Here is a 17,636-nt window from a genome sequence, read left to right on the forward strand (position 1 = left end):
TTTGGATGGCTATGGACACCTTGAAATTGACCATGCTCATATATGTATATATATGTTTGCACATGATGTTTTGGTTATGAAGGAAGTGATGAATAAGTTTGTTTAACGAAGAAGATGTTGAAGAATAATTGTGAAATTGCAAGCACAAATCGGCCTAGCACACATATAAGTGCTTGATGCTATATTATAAGTTTTGAGCCACAATATGAAAAGCATTAACTAGTAAAATGCATGCTGTTTTTGTGAGGTATTAAGTGCATAATTGGCCTCAACATGTACATGAATACTCGGCCTTGGGTAGCCTATTGAAGGCCTTAGCATTTCCTTGATGCTCAAATAAATTGTATTGAATTGCTTGATGTAGTATAAAATGTGCATGACCATTGTGTATTCAAGTTAAAGAGTGGCCATATGACCATTTAAATTCCTTGTCATATTCGGCCATAAGCTAGCACAATGAGGTTTTAATAAATTGAATTTGTTTGAATTAGCTCAAGAGCTAAGAGGTCCACAATTGGACAAGGGGAAGGAAAAAGTGATCGAATAGCCGTAAAAGCCGTTCGACAACATCCGAGGTAAGTCCTCAAGAAGTGACCTTACTTGAATTATGTGAGATGAAATATGGATGTGTATGATTATTGATTATGTGTGTATGAGTATTTGAATTCCACGGGCTAAGTCCCGGCGAATATGCTAATGATTATAATTGTGTTTGAGCCTTAGTAAGGAAAATGAAATATGTATGTCCAATGATTATTGATGTATGTGTGCATGAGAAATTGAATGATATCCGGGCTAAGCCGAAGACAATTATGCTGAAAATTATATCCGGGTTAAGACCAAGGCAATTGTGCTAGTAGCTATATCCGGGCTAAGACCCAAGGCATTCGTGCAAGTTGTTAAATCCGGGCTAAGACCGAAGGCATTTGTGCAAATCGTGATATCCGGGTTAAGTCCGTAGGCCTTGGTGCGGGTTATCATAACGGGCTATGTCCCGAAGGCGATTGAGCAGTAGCGACGTCCGGTTAAACTCGAAGGTATGTGATTTGAAAATTATAAGCTTGCTGGAAAATTTCAGCTAATGCACTTGTGAAATTTCCCAATGACAAGGTAAGTGCGGTGTGTGCTTGCTGGCGCTAGGAGTAGAGCGTATGAATATCCGCTCCTATGATGGAGCGAGTTATCGGCCTTAATGAAGCCGTTATTTGTGTATGAACATAAGTGTTGGGATGGTGAAGTAAATGCAGTATGTGAATGTGCATTAATGAAATGATGCATTTGGTTATGTGAATGTATTGCTTTAATTAGAGTTGATTATATTCCTTGAGACTTACTAAGCATAAAAATGCTTACCCGTTGCTTTGGCTCTCGGTTTTCTAGATTTCGCTCAAGCAATCGGATTTGGGATCGTTGAAGTCGAAGTCATCCACACTATCAAGCCTCCATTTTGGTATAAATTATTGGTTGAACTTGAGATGGCATGTATAGGACTACCTCATGTTTGTTAAATATGTTGTAATGTAAGTATGTACGGCCATGCGAAAATGGCTCGAAAAAGGAAGCATGAACTTAGACTAATTGTGGTTTGTATATATATATATTTGGTGTCATGATGTGGCTATGGCTTGGAAATAGGAATGTTGGTCATATGATCAGCCATTGGTATGGTTAAAATGATCATATATGAACCTATGTATGGTAAGGCTAGTTGAATCATGGAGACCACCAAATAGGTGAGTCCTATCTTAAAACAGATGCTGCCAGCTGCAGTGGCGTGAATGTGAAAAATCACCAAAATTCATAGGAATGGAATTAGATAGTGAATAAGCTATGTAAATGAACCTTGATGAGTCTATTTTCATATGGAAGAAATGAAACGGTCATAGGAGTTACAGGTTAAGAGATATTAAAGCTATTGTGAGACAGGGCCAGAATGGTTTCTGGGTTCCCTGTCGCCACTTTAAAAATTCACTATAAATTATCCAAAAGAATTAGGAGATATATCTTATATGTACAGATTCCATTTTGAGTCTAGTTTCATTAGAAACAAACGACACCAGAATTAAAGCCCTGTACAGAGAGATATTCAAGTTATACCGCGCGAAGGTCGGAGCAGTCGATCCCTGTAACAGGGGTAACTTTAACTAATAAACTGTACCAATTGGCCCGACCAAAAATCCTAGAAATAAATCCATGGATGGATATATGAGTCTAAATTCAGGGAAAATTTACGAAACCAGTTTCCGAGTTTTGAAACTCGAGATATGATTTTTAAGGCGACAGTGACGCAGTTTTCCAGCCTGACTGGAAATGTCAAATTGGTGGGCAAAAACATGTGAACTTGGTTTGTTAACCCTCGGGTCCGACACCGGCGATGGTCTCGGGTTTTGGGGTGTTACAGGTACCACAGGGTGCTGAACTTGTTAGAATTGGCAAGCCTCCGATAGATAAAATCTACAAATATAGGGCTGAAGACTTTAGAGCTACCGCAGATGATGATCCAGAAAGGGCCAAGTTTTGGCTAGAAAATACTATCCGGGCTTTTGATGAATTATCCTGTACACATGCTAAGTGTCTGAAATGCGCAGTATCTCTATTGAAGGATACAACTTATCACTAATGGAATACCATAACTTCAGTTGTACCAAGAAAGAATGTTACATGGGAATTTTTCCATGCTGAATTCAGGAAGAAGTATGTGAGTCAGAGATTTATGGATCAGAAAAAGAAAGAATTTCTAGAGCTCAAACAAGGAACTATGGCTGTGTCTGAATATGAACGAGAATTTGTTTAACTGAGTAAGTATGCCAAAGAATGGGTTCTAACCGAGGCTAAGATGCGTAAACAATTTGAATAGGGTTTAAATGAGGATATCAAGTTATTGATTGGAATTCTCGAAATAAGGGAATTTGTAGTGTTAGTTGATCAAGCACAGAAAGTTGAGGAATTGAGCAAAGAAAAGAAACAAGCTGAAAGAGAGGCTTGGGTTTCTGGAAAAAGAACTATGAGTAAGTCACAATCATTTGTTTTTAAGAAATTAAAGAAGTATTGTGATCGTGTGACCACTTCTACGGGATTTTTGGATGAGAGCGAGGCTCTCAACGTTCTAACCCGAGGTCTTCATCTCCATCTGTGACTAGTGTGGGTAGTGTTGGTAACCCCAAACTAAAATGTAAACATTGTAACAAATTTCATCATGGGGAATGTCTGTCTATGAGTGGAGCTTGTTTTGGATGTGGTTCATGTGACCATTTTCTCAGAGATTGTCCAGAAAGAGTTGAAAAAGAGATATAACTAGCTCCAAAGTCGAGTAATCCTATCTCAAGGGGTAAACCACCCCGCCATCCCGACAATGTTGGTGGTAGTCGAGGTACTACCGAGGATACAACAGTTAGATCTAAGGCATGAGCACCTGCAATGACATATGCTATTCGTGCTAAAGAAGATGCCTTTGCCCCAGACGTTATTACTGGTACATTTTCTCTACTTGATACTAATATTACTGCATTGATTGATCCTAGTTCCACAAATTCATACATATACATGAACCTAGTGTATGTTAAAAATTTACCTGTTGAGTTCACTGAATTTGTGGTTAAAGTTTCAAACCCTCTGGGCCAGTGTGTTATGGTGGATAAAGTTTGTAAGAACTGTCCATTGATGGTAAAAGGTTATTACTTTTCGGCTAACTTGAAGCTATTGTCATTTGATGAATTTGATGTGATTTTGGGAATGGATTGGTTAACTCGATATGATGTAGTGGTAAACTGTAAACAGAAATATATTGTATCAAAATGTGAGAATGGTGAATTGCTTCGTGTTAAATATGATAAACTAGATGGACTACCTAATGTGATTTCAGTAATGTCAGCACAGAAATATGTCAGAAAATGTTATGACTCTTATCTCGCATATGTGATGGATACTAAAGTATCTGAGTCGAAGATTCAATCAGTGCCAGTAATATGTGAATTTCCTGATGTATTCCCAAAAGAATTACCTGGTTTACCACCGGAAAGAGAGGTGGAATTCTTTATAGATCTTGTTCCGGGTACAACACTGATATCCATAGCACCTTATAAAATGGCTCCTACTGAATTGAAAGAGCTGAAAGTACAGTTACAGGAGTTGATTGATAGAGGTTTTGCTGGACCTAGTTTCTCAACATGGGGTGCACCGGTTCTATTTGTAAAGAAGAAGGATGGAACGTTGAGGTTGTGCATTGATTACAGATATCTCAACAAAGTTACAATAAAGAACAAGTATTCGTTGCCTCGAATCGATGACTTGTTTGACCAGTTGAAGTGTGCCACTATATTTTCAAAGATTGATCTCCGTTCTGGTTATTATGAACTATGGGTAAAAGAATTAGATGTACCAAAGACAACTTTTAGAACCAGGTATGGACACTATGAGTTTTTTGTGATGCCATTTGGCTTGACAAATGCACCTGTAGTGTTTATGGATTTGATGAATAGAATTTTTATCCCAAATTTAGACAAGTTTGTGGTGGTACTTATAGATGATATTTTGGTTTACTCTCGGGATGAAAATGAACATGCTGAGCATTTGAGAATAGTGTTGCAAACTTTACGAGAGAAACAATTGTATGCCAAATTCAGTAAATGTGAATTTTGGCTACGGGAAGTTAGTTTTCTTGGGCATATAGTATCTGCTGAAGGTGTCAGAGTAGACCTGAATAAAATTTCAGCCATTGTTAACTAGAAGCCACCGAAGAATGTGTCTAAAGTCTGAAGTTTTCTGGGACTTGCTGGTTATTATAGAAAATTTGTAAAAGGTTTTTCAATAATAGGTTCTCCGATGACCTGTTTGCTACAAAAAGATGTAAAGTTTGAGTGGACTTATAAATGCCAACAGAGTGATAGATTAAAAACTTTATTGACAGAAGTACCGGTGTTAGTTCCGCCAAAATCGGGTAAGGAATTTACAGTTTACAGTGATGCATCATTGAATGGTTTAGGCTGTGTCTTGATGCAAGATGGTAAAGTAGTGGCCTACACTTCACGAAAGCTAAAGCCACATGAAAAGAAGTACCTGACACATGACCTTGAATTAGCAGCCATTGTGTTCGTATTGAAAATCTGGCAGCATTACTTATTTGGTGAAAAATGTCACATATTCACCGATCATAAATGTCTGAAATACTTGATGTCACAGAAGGATTTGAATTTGAGATAGCGCAGATGGGTTGAGTTATTGAAAGATTATGCTCTTATTATTGACTACCATTAGGGAAAAGCCAATGTAGTGGTAGATGCTTTGAGTAGAAAATCCCTGTATACTTTGCAAGCAATGAATACTCGATTATTGTTGTCTGATGATGGTTCACTCATAGCTGAGTTAAAAACTAGACCAATTTTTTGCAACAGATTTCTGAAGCTCAGAAAAATGATAGTAAGTTGCAAGCAAAATGAGTATAGAGTGAATCGACACCTGACTCAAAATTTCAGATTGCGACTGATGGTTGTTTGTTATTTAGAGGTAGAGTATGTGTACCAAAAAGTTCAAAATTGGTATAGAAGATTTTGAATGAAGCTCACAATGGTAACATGTCATATTTCTGAGATTATATGTAAATGTTTGATATGTCAGCAAGTAAAAGCTGGACATCAGTTGCCTTTTGGACTATTGCAGCCGGTTACGATACCGGAATGGAAATGGGAAAGAATTACTATGGACTTTGTAACGGGATTACACCTATCTCCAAGGAAGAAAGATGCCATTTGGGTAATTGTTGATCAGTTGACAAAGTCTACACACTTTATTTCAGTACGTATGGATTATTCTTTGGATAGATTGGCTGAATTATACGTTTCTGAGATTATCAGATTACATGGAGTGTTTGTCTTTATTATTTTAGATATAGAGCCTCGGTTTACATCTTGATTCTATAGCAAATTGCAAGAAGCTCTAGGTACTCAGTTACATTTTAGCAACTCATTTCATCCCCAGACAGATGGTCAATCTGAACGGGTAATACAAATCTTGGAAGATATGCTTCGGTGTTGTGTACTTGAGTTTGAAAGTAACTGTGAAAAGTATTTGCCTTTCGTTGAATTTGCTTATAATAATAGTTATCAGTCTAGTAGCAAAATGGCACCGTATGAAGCCTTGTATGGTCGAAAATGTAGAACTCCATTATACTGGATAGAACTACGTGAGAAAAAGTTACATAAAGTTGACTTGGTTCGAGAGACCGAAGAAAAAGTGAAAGTAATTCGGGACAGTTTGAAAGTAGCCTCTGATCGTCAAAAGTCCTATGCAGATTTGAAATGAAAAGAAATAAAGTTTCAAGTCAATGACAAAGTATTCTTGAAAGTATCGCCTTGGAAGAAAGTTCTCCGGTTTGGTCGTAGAGGAAAACTGACTCCACTGTTCATTAGACCATATTAGATTATAGAAAGAATTAGACAGGTTGCTTATCGGTTAGCTTTACCACAACAACTCGATTGGATTCATAATGTTTTTCATGTGTCTATGCTACGGCTGTATTGATCTGATCCTTTACATGTTATCTCTCCGACAGAGGTAGAGATTCAGCCTGATATGACATATGGTGAAGAACCAATCCAAATCTTAGCTCAAGAAACAAAAGAGTTAATAAATAAAAAGATAGCATTAGTAAAAGTTCTTTGGCAATGACATGGTATTGAAGAAGCTTCCTAGGAGCCTGAGGATACTATGAGGAAGCAATATCCGAATCATTTTAGTGGTAAGATTTTCGAGGACGAAAATCTCTAAAGGGGAAGAGTTGTAATAGCCCATCTTTTAGTGAAATCGAAACAGTGGTTTCAGGACCACAAATTCGACCCAAAAATAAGGTTTATTTTAATTTCATTATATGGTCTGTACTATAACAGACATGTCGTGTAAAAATTTTAATACGAAAATTTTATAAATTAAGTGTTTAATTACGAGAAGGACTAAATCGCATAAAATGCGAAAGTTGAATTCTAGTAGCTATAAGGATTAAATAGCTATGGAATTCAAATCTAGTGGTCCTTATATGGAAATTAACCATCAAAGAAAAGTATGTAGATTCTTGATGACTCATACATGGAAAAATTAGAAAAGGTCAAAGACTAAATTGGAATTTGAAATAATTAAATTAATTAAAAGATGATAAAAGAAAATACCATCTTATTTTTGTCATCTTAAACCTAAAATTCTATGGAAACCCTAGGAGAGAGAGAGGAAACTTTCAAGGATTAATTGGGTAAGTTCTCTTGTCCCGTTTTTAGTAATTTTGGTATTTTTGAAACCTAGATAGCTTAATCTCTCTATTTGATGGATTAATTTGAAAAGTTATAAAGGTATAAAAATGGGTTATGGATGTATATGCTAGAAATTAGAAATTTATGGTAGAAAATGAAAGATTATTCATAGATAAACAACTTTTACAAAATAATTTTTGATGAAAACATGATTTAGGGACTAAAATGAAAAGTTGTAAAATTTGATGAAAAATTCTGAAATTTTATGAATACATATGCTGTAAAATTTGTAATGGGGCTTTGGTTAGGCTTGGAATAGGGAGTAATTTGCACAAGTTTCATTTTCCGAGCCTAGGGACAAAATCAGAATTTATGGAAAAGTTAGGGAAGAAATGGTAATTTTGCCTAGGACGTAAATTGAGTCCATTTAAATATGAAATGTGTGAAATTGATGGTTAAATTCATTTATATAGATCCAGAAAACACTAATTCGAGGTTAGATCGAGGACAAGAAAATGTTTCAGATTAGTAGACTTTTTACGCGAACAAGTGTCGAGGTAAGTTCGTGTAACCTAATTGAGCATGTAAATATGTTAAATTGAATGTTGTGTTTGTATGTAATGTGAATTATATTGATATGATTTATTTGATTGTTATAATAAATGTTTGAATACATGCTTGAAATGATGATCAAGGGGTAAGTCCCGATTGAATTTTTTCCGATGATTATTTGCACTTTCCCAAAACTAATAAGGTCCTGCATTTTTTGTGGATGGGATTCAGCTCGGACTAGTAATCCCATTGAACATGTTATAGAAAGGATTTATGTAACAGCTTGGTTTTAGCCAAATTAGAACAGTGGTTTCGGGACAACAAATTCGAGGTCGTAAAATTATTTTAATAATATTTTTGGTGTTTACAGCATGTGAATATGTATATTTGAAAATTTCATGAGCTAATTTTATCGTTTAAGTGGTTAATTTGAGAAAAGGACTAAATCGCGTAAAATGCAAAAGTAGCATGCTATAAGTTAAAAGTGCCTACTTTCTATGACTTATTAAACCAAAGATTCTTATGTTGTAATTAGACCATTGATAGTGGAGATGGACATAAATGGCCTCATATTTGATGATTAAATTGTTTAATAACCAAGGGTAAAATTGTAAAATATGTAATAAGTTATAATAAATAAAAGAAAAACAATTTTAAAGCCTAAATTGCTATCATCTTCCACTGAAAATCAAAAGAAAATAAAATATGGAAGCTCATTTAGGTTTCGGCCATGGTTAAGCTTGATTGAGGTATGTTTTGAGCTTGGTTTTTGATGATTTCTATGTTTTTGTGATCGTTGCTTTGAGTACTAGCTAGCCCATGCCTCAATTTTTGAAAGTGTTGATGATTTTGAAAGTTACCATTGATGATTTAATGTGTTTTATGATGTTTGATGATGAATTATGAAAGCTTGGTGCTTGATATACATGTTTTGCAAAGTGATTTTGAGTAAAAATGCATATTAGGGATTAAATTGAGAAAAGTGTAAATTGAGGGATTAAATTGTGAAATAAATGAAATTTTTGGGCTACTAAGGACTTACATGAAATTCGGCTAGGCTTGGGTGTAATGAAAATTTTGAATTTTGTGTATTTGTGTAATAAGGACTAAATTGTAAGAAATGTGAAAGTTTAGGGGAAAAATGAAAATTGGCTAAAATATGTGTTTGTGGATGAAATTGATTGGGTTGGTGATTAAATGGGTTAATTTTGAATACATATAGATCAAGGAAGAAAGGATTCGGATTTAGATAGGGGAAAATCGAAGGTTATCAAGTAATGGATCCGATTCGTCAATTCTGAGTACGAGGTAAGTTCGTATGTTAATTTCATTATAAATGCATGTTAAATGCTTTGATATTGCATAAAATGTGTTTATAAGATTTTGGATAATGTTTAAATTGTGATTTTGACACTACAGAGGTGTGCGATGATGAAATCGACAATTGAAACTTCTTGGTTGAACGTTCAGTATAGAATTTTGGATAGTTGTGAAATGTTATAAGTTGATGTACCGATTTGAATTTGGGCCATGAATATCAGATGAGTTGGCTTTAGGCCGTGATATCGGCACTTCAGGTGTGAATAATACCTTGATTTGGCTACAGGCCATGGTATAGGTATTGAAAGAGTAGTTACCTTGATTTGGCTACGGGCCATGTTATAAGTGCTCTGAGATAAGTTACCTTGATTTGGCTATGGGCCATGGTATAGGTACTTATTGATTGAGATCTTGAGTATTCAACTACTATTTTTAATAGCTCAACGGTTAATGAATGATATATTTGAGAAAGAGGTTAGTACGAGTTGGTACAGGTACGTACGAAACCTATTCGAGTCTTATATTGAGAAATTTTAATGCAATTATATTGGATCATGTTTTAAGACATGAGAATGGTTTGTAGTTAATGTGATGCTGATTTGGTAATGTGAAAATGGTTGAATTACATTTATTTGATGAATTGAGTTAGTCACTTACGAGCATACTAAGCTATAAAGCTTACTGTGTGTTCTTTGTATATGTTTAATAGATTATCGAAGCTAGCTCAAACTCAGGGATCGTCAGGGAACGTCATCACACTATCGATCAACTCGTTGGTACTTTTAAAGCTTTGTATTTTTGGTATAAAGCATGTATAGGCTAGTGTCATTGTGATATGTTTTTGAGACTTGATTTTATCCATGAGATTTGGCTTGTAAATGTTGGTATGTATTTGGTCATTTAAATTGGCCTAAATGTTGTGTTTGATAAGTAAGTTATATGATGTATATAATGCTTATGTGATAGCTTGATTATGGGATGATGAAAGGGTGAGTTTTGTGGCATGAAATAGGTGTTAAGATGGTAATGAAATGCATTTAGAAGTTATGCAAATTTGATGATTTTAGCATATTGAAATGGCATGATATGTGTACAAATTGGCTGGTTTTTGGTTGCTTATATATGTGTTGAAATGGTACCATTTAGGTTGATTTGTGAGCATGAGAAAAAGGGTGGCAGATTGGCTTTTAAAATGGCCTATTTTTGTCCACACGGGCAGAGACATAGGCGTGTGTCACAGCCGTGTGCGACATACGGTCAAGTTACACGGACATGTGTCCTCTGGGTATGCTTTTGAATTAAAGCAGTATACCTTACAGTTTTGACATGACCTAGACACATGGGTGCGTCTACTGGCCGTGTGTAACACACGGGCTGGTACATGGGCGTGTGGTTGATTGTGTGACCCAAGTCAGTAACCTCTTTAGATTTCACACGGCCTAGCACACGGACGTGTCCTCGGTTGTGTGATACAAGTCAGTATGTATGCCCTATTTTCACATGGCTTGTGACACAGGCGTGTTTGGTGGCCGTGTGAGGCATACGGCCTACTGACACGGACGTGTGACCCTTAAAATGTTAAAATTTTTTCTAAGATTCCCAAAGTTTACGAATTTTATCGGTTTAGTCTCGAACCACTTCTAAGCATGTTTTAAGGTCTCGTAGGACCTTAGAAGGGACAATATGATTGAAATGAATGAATTTTGATTATGATTGCATAAATGCATATGAATGATGTGTATTATCTAGTAATACTTCTAACCCTATTCTGGTGACGGATACGGGTTAGGTGTATTACATTTATTGGTATCAGAGTTACGGTTTAGTCAATTCTAGGATTAATGTAGCGTGTGAGAGTCTAGCTATATATGCCATATATACAAACTGTGATAGTGTGATGATTCCTAAAAACTAAAATGTGTTTTTATATGGCAAATGGATCCCGAAAGAGTCGTAGTTGACAATGTTGAAAGTAATGCACCTGCTCCCACTTAAGGGGAATTGCAGTCTGATTCTAGACTCGTATCTAGTAGCCAAGGTGGAGTGGCTAAGCAAGCCTTCTTCTAGATAATGAATGAGTGGTTTACGGAGTTCATTCGAACGAATCCAGCTACTCAACAGCCTTTACCCCCACTTGTTCCTTAACAAATTCCAGTTGTACAACAGTAATAGATCCGATATGATTGAATAAGCTACCAATGGATAAGATTCGTAAAGACGAGGCTGAAGAGTTTCAAGCTATAATTGATGATGATGCTGAGAGAGCTGAATTCTGGCTCGAGAACACTACCAGAGTATTTGATGAATTGTCTTGTACTCTAGATGAATGTATTAAATGTGTTGCATCCTTGTTAAAAGATAATGCGTATCATTGGTGGAAATCATTCATATCAGTAGTTCCGAAGGAATGTGTCACCTAGGAGTTCTTTCAATTTGAATTTCGAAAGAAGAATATACGTCAAAGATTTCTCAATCAGAAACATAAAGAGTTTTTGGAATTGAAACAAGGCCGAATGACTGTGACTGAGTACGAAAGAGAATTTGTACGATTGAGTAAATATGATCGGTGATAAACCGTAATTTATACATATTTTTACCCCATGCTTAACACATTTTATGGATGATTTTTCCTTAGAACTGGTGAATTCGATGCTCCTAATGCCTTAATTCCATGTTTTATACTTAGGAGAGCATTGGAGAGTGAAAGGAACGAGAAACGGGCCAAAAACAGAGAAAATGGGCCAAAGTACAAAATAAACACGACCTGGACTTCCTCACACGGGCAGACCACATGACCGTCTCAATTTGGCAGATTCGAAGCACGATTCACACGGGCGTGTCCCTACCGAGCCCAAGTTGAGTCCAATTTGAAAAAGGCTAATTTTGAGGATTCTTAGGCATTCCGAAGCCTATAATTCACCCTAGAGGAGGAAGAAAAAGAGGAGGCACAGATAGGGAGGAAGGAATTACTCGAAGAAAGCCGATTGTTCCATCTCAGAAGCCGAATTCATCATCAAGACTGAAGATCTCCCCTCAATTTCCCTTCAGGAGTTTTGGGTTTTCTTTATGTTTTGTATTCGTTATTCTTCTGAGATGTTTTCCTTTTTAGTTATGAACTAAATCCCCTAAATACCTAAGGGGAATGAAACCTAAGACGAATCTTGTTATTATTTTTTGAATTGTATGATAAATATTAAACTTGTTCTTAATTATGTGTTCTTAATTCTTGTTTTGATATCCCAGGATACTGATTCAAGATAAGCTCTTATTCAGAGGAGGAATAGACCCTGTCTAAGAGCACATTTGTCATAATTAAGCGGAGTTGATTGCACGCCTAGAGATAGAGTGACAAGATTTTGTCGGAAAAACCTAATAAGGGGATCCATAGATCGAGTTAATGCAACCTTAGTGTGTTAATTAGAGAAAAGTCTCAATTATTCAATCTAGGGATTAGGCGTTATTAGTCTTGAATAGGGATAATAACATAACTTAGGGATCTCTATAGAACTAGTTAAATGAATAAATTGTCCAATTCGGAGCCAGAATAACAAGCGAAGTCTAGGTGGATTTTTCCTTAGGTATTGTCTTAATTCAATCGTTTTCCAAAAGTAATCCCCCAATTCTACTTTCTGTGAACTCTTAATTTAGATAATTAGTTAGTTAAAACAAAACCTCCTTATTCTTAGGCTAGATAGTAAAAAGACAGTCATTACTAGTACTTTTAGTTTCTTTGGGTTCGACAATCCGGTCTTGCTAAAACTATACTACTGCTCGATAGGTACAGTTGCCTACATCGTGATAATAGTTAGTTTCAAGAACGATTCATTATAAATATTTAAAATCTGTCACATGAAAATCGCGATCAAGTTTTTGGGGCCATTGTCGGGGAACTAAGATATTAGGAACGCTCAATTTTTATTACTTTAGCCATTTATTTTTCTTGCAATTTAATTTTATTTAATTTTATTATTTATTAATTTACTTTTTCTTTCTCTTAGCAGGTTTTTATAGTTTATAACTAGAAGAAACCCGTTAGGACCACTACTTTTTGAAGAAGAAATCGATCGCACAGTTCGCAGAAACCAAAGAGAAATAAGGCAAAGCTTAAGATACATAGAGAACGAGCAAGAGGACGATACTCAACCCCCACCCAAAGAGATGGCTAAAAACCAAGACAATCAGCTACCTCCTGCAATTGCGGTTAATCAAAATCCTGCTCCACGCACTATGTATGATTATGCTAAACCTTCTTTAATAGGAACTGAATCAAGCATAGTTATACCTGCTGTAGTTGCAAATACTTTTGAGCTAAAACCTAACACAATTCAAATGATACAACAGTTTGTTCAGTTTGATGGTTTGCAGGATGAAGATCCCAACGCTCACTTAGCAAAATTTTTGGAACTATGCGATACATTCAAAATCAATGGCGTTTCTGATGATGCCATACGTCTTCGGTTGTTTCCCTTTTCATTGAAGAACAAAACTAAACAGTGGTTGAACTCGTTACCACGAGGGTCAATTACTACTTGGGAACAAATGACCGAAAATTTTTTACTAAAATATTTTTTGACGGCTAAAATGGCTAAATTACATAATGATATCTCTTCTTTTGTGTAGATGGATTTAGAAACACTCTACGATGCATGGGAGAGATACAAGGACATTTTGAGAAGGTGCCCTCACCATGGGTTATCGCTTTGGCTACAGGTTCAAACATTTCATAATGGCCTGATCCTTCGACTCGACAAATGGTTGACGCGGCTGCTGGCGGAACCATCAATAATAAAACACCTGAAGATGCTTATGAGTTTATTGAAGAGATGTCACTGAATAAATATCAGTGGCAAGTCATGAGGACTAAGCCAACTAAAATAGTAGGCGTTTATAACGTCGATTCGGTTACTATGCTGTCAAACCAGGTAGAACTTCTAAATAAAAAAAAATTGATGGTTTACTTGGTTCTACTCAAGTAGAGCCAGTGATGAGGTGCGAGACGAATGGAGGACGAGCATGCACACAGTATCAACCCTTCAACTCTAGCATCAAGGAGGAACAAGTCCAATATATGGGTAACAATAACTCTAGATCCCAAAATAACCCATTTAGTAACACTTATAATGCAGGTTGGAGGAATCATCCCAATTTCTCGTGAGGTGGTCAAGGAAATCAAAGACCACAACATCCTTCGGGTTTTCAACAACCACCCTATCAACAGGAAAAGAAACCGAACCTTGAAGAGATGCTTTCTAAATTTATCTCGGTGTCAGAAACCCATTTCCAGAACAGCGAGACAGCACTTAAAAATCAACAAGAATCGATCCAAGGGCTCGAAACGTAGATAGGTCAGCTGTCCAAACTAATCTTCAAACAACCACAAGGTAGCTTACCAAGTAATACTGAACCCAACCCAAGGGAACAACTCAGCGTGATTAATGTTCAAGATGAAGAAGAATTCGTTGAGCCTGAGCTAGAATCAAGGCGAGAAGCTGCGGTAAGAAGAGGTCAAGGTAAGGTAGGTCATAATAAAAACAAATTAGTGAATGTCAAATATAAACCTCGTGTGCCATAGCCCAACGCGACAAGGAAAGACCACTCAGATGAACAATTTGGTAAATTTCTTAAACTTTTAAAAAAATTACATATTAACTTACCATTTATTAAAGCCCTATCATAGATGCCAAACGCAATGAAATTTTTAAAGGTGCTTTTAGCATATAAACGGAAGTTGGACGAGGCATCGCATGTGGAGCTAAACGCAGTTTGCTCAGCTATTCTATAGAATAAACTACCCAACAAACTAAAAGATCCAGGGAGTTTTACAATTCCTTGCTTAATTGGTAGTTTAGATGTTAATAATGCATTAGCTGATTTAGGGGCTAGTATTAACGTCATGCCCTACAAAATGTTTAAACAATTAGGTCTTGGGAAACCCAAACAAACAAGTATGAGTGTTCAATTAGCAGATAAAACTATAAGATTTCCTAGGGGTATTATTGAAGATGTGCTAGTTAAAATCAATAAATTTATATTTCCCGTTGACTTCATTGTTCTAGACATAGAGGAGGATAGCAACACTCCTTTAATTCTAGGAAGGCCCATTTTAGTAATTGCTAAAAAAATTATTGATGTTGGCATAGGTGAGCTCACACTCCGTGTGGGAGACGAAACAATCACCCTTCAAGCTCACAATTCTGGCAACACATCGAAAATTGAAGGTGATTGTTTAGACCATTCTACTAAAACTGACAATATGGTACAACCTACTTTGCAGGAAATGAGTCTGAAGGAAGCACATGAGTCATTCTCAAGCAATAGTAGAGGATTTGTTCATAAAGATCGAAGGTTACAAATCGAGGAGCTAGATGAATGGCGGGTGCATAAACCGATAACGCCCGATAAACCAAAACTACGAAAGAATGAGCTCAATACCTTTCCAAATCAATTTAAGGTTGGAGATAAAGTTTTATTAGATGCCGCAGATCCTCACATTGTCATTACCACACCGAATGAAGAAATCCCTCTTACGGTACTTAGCATTTTCCCATTCGGTACAGTCGAGGTAATTCATCCCAAGTTCGGCACTTTTAAGGTAAACAACACCCGTCTGAAACCTTATTTTGATGAGAATGATAGCAGGAATGAGGAGTATAAACTTCTCGAACCACCATAACCATTCAAGGGAGAGGTAAGTTGAGCTTAGACTATAAATAAGCACTTCTCGGGAGGCAACCTGAGCACTAACAATATTAATTTCTTTAAATTTTAGTTTTTAACACCTAGCTTACCAACAAAGATCTTGAATACAGGTTTTTCAACACAGTCACGACCAAGCACACGGGCATGCTTAGGGCCGTGTGAAAATAGGGCAAAGATTTCCCCAACACGGGCTACGATAAATCAACACGGCCGTGCGCCATGGCCGTGGGCGAACCTGCCAAAAAAACACGGGTGTTTGACACACCCGTGTCTAGAACCCGTGGACGAACCTGTCAAATCAACACGGGCATGTGACACGCTCGTGCCAAGAAACTGTGGTCAAACTTGTTAAACTAACACGGGCATAGGCCTACATACACGGGCATGGGAGAAGCGAACGAAGCCAGGCACAGTCGTACGACACGGCCTTGTGCACCTACACACCCAAGGAACACGGGCAAATTCAAAATTTGCGAGTCACACGGGCAAAAATTGGGGAACACAGGTGTGTTCCATAGCTGTGTGCCCCAAAATCTATAAATAGGCTACACTATTCATTGTCTTCTTCACCCAAAAACCCTAACCCTAGCTACTGCAAGTCCACACTCCCCTTCGCCAAGCCCGTGCGCCACCTCTAACTTTATTTTTGACGTTCATTCTCCCTTTTCTAGCGTTTGTTTACTCTTTTCCCTTTAATTGCACTCATTTTTCATGATAAGTTATCATAGTACTATGCACTTCTTATGTTTTTTTCATCTCTTTATCACTTACATTTCATATCTAGAGTAGTTATTATCTTTTCATGTTTAAATTCTTACACATTACATGTTTTCCCTACTCCATTTGATTAGTCATGGTTAGGATAGTTGAAATATTCATGCCTCTTGTGTTGACATTTCTGTTCATTCATATAGTATGTTGCATTCTATTCTTTGTCATTTTTCACTTATATCACCATACTAATGCCACAAAAGTATGCCATTGAACTTATTATTTTTGTTAAACTTAGTAGTTGTGGCTGAACATATTTATGGATTTTCCCTTCTCGAATTTAGTCACATTTTCCCATGTCTACTCATCAAGATGAATTAATGTTTTTAATCGTAGGTACCATGTCATCTTTATGTGGCAAAAAGGTCGCTGTCCCTACTTCAAAGAAAAGGAAGGGAGCGTCATCTTCCTCAGGTCCTACCAAACCTAGTAGTTCGTCACCCTTTCCTGAGGTTCCCCATCGGGCCCCAAAAGTACTTTTCCAAATACTCTGGGCTTGACCTTTAATTGCGGGCCACTGCATCGACTGGCTGTAGTAGAACAAGTTCAGTTGGCTGATGCAATTCGGGCCCTCCTGACCACCGACTCGTGGGAGCTTTTCTTTGGGATCATTGAGCTGATGTATCTCGAGCTTACGATGGAATTATGCTCCACATTTCATCTTCAGACCGTGATGACGAACTACATGATCACGGCACGGTGCAATTTCACTTAGGAGGATTAGTCTGCCAGCTCAGCGTCTTAGAATTCAGTACGGCGCTGGGCTTATATACGGAGGAATTCAAGGAGGGGAATGACTTAGATACTCTCAACTGCCACATCCATCGTTCTCCTTCACAGTACTAGGATGCACTAGTACTAGGTGGGGCCACCTATAATACTAGCCACTCCAAGGCATCGGCTCTCCCTCCATCTCTGAGGTACCTACACGGTATTTTGGCTCACACGATCACAAGAAGGCGAGAGAGCACTAGCATCGTCAACACTTACGACGCCTACTTTTTATGGTGTATGTCGCACGGACACATCACCGACCTTGCCTATTTCATTGCTCTCGTG

At 37.1% G+C, this 17,636-nt stretch overlaps 1 non-coding gene across 1 annotated transcript; it reads right to left on the reverse strand.

Annotated features, from left to right (window-relative positions):
• Window positions 1-13,695: 13,695 nt before the first annotated feature.
• LOC128284882 (small nucleolar RNA R71) lies at window positions 13,696-13,801 on the reverse strand. Its single transcript, XR_008275302.1, has one exon. It is a non-coding gene; the product is annotated as a small nucleolar RNA R71 (small nucleolar RNA).
• Window positions 13,802-17,636: the final 3,835 nt, after the last annotated feature.

This window comes from Gossypium arboreum, chromosome 11 (assembly GCF_025698485.1).
Source record: "Gossypium arboreum isolate Shixiya-1 chromosome 11, ASM2569848v2, whole genome shotgun sequence".
Classification (NCBI taxonomy): Eukaryota; Viridiplantae; Streptophyta; class Magnoliopsida; order Malvales; family Malvaceae; genus Gossypium; species Gossypium arboreum.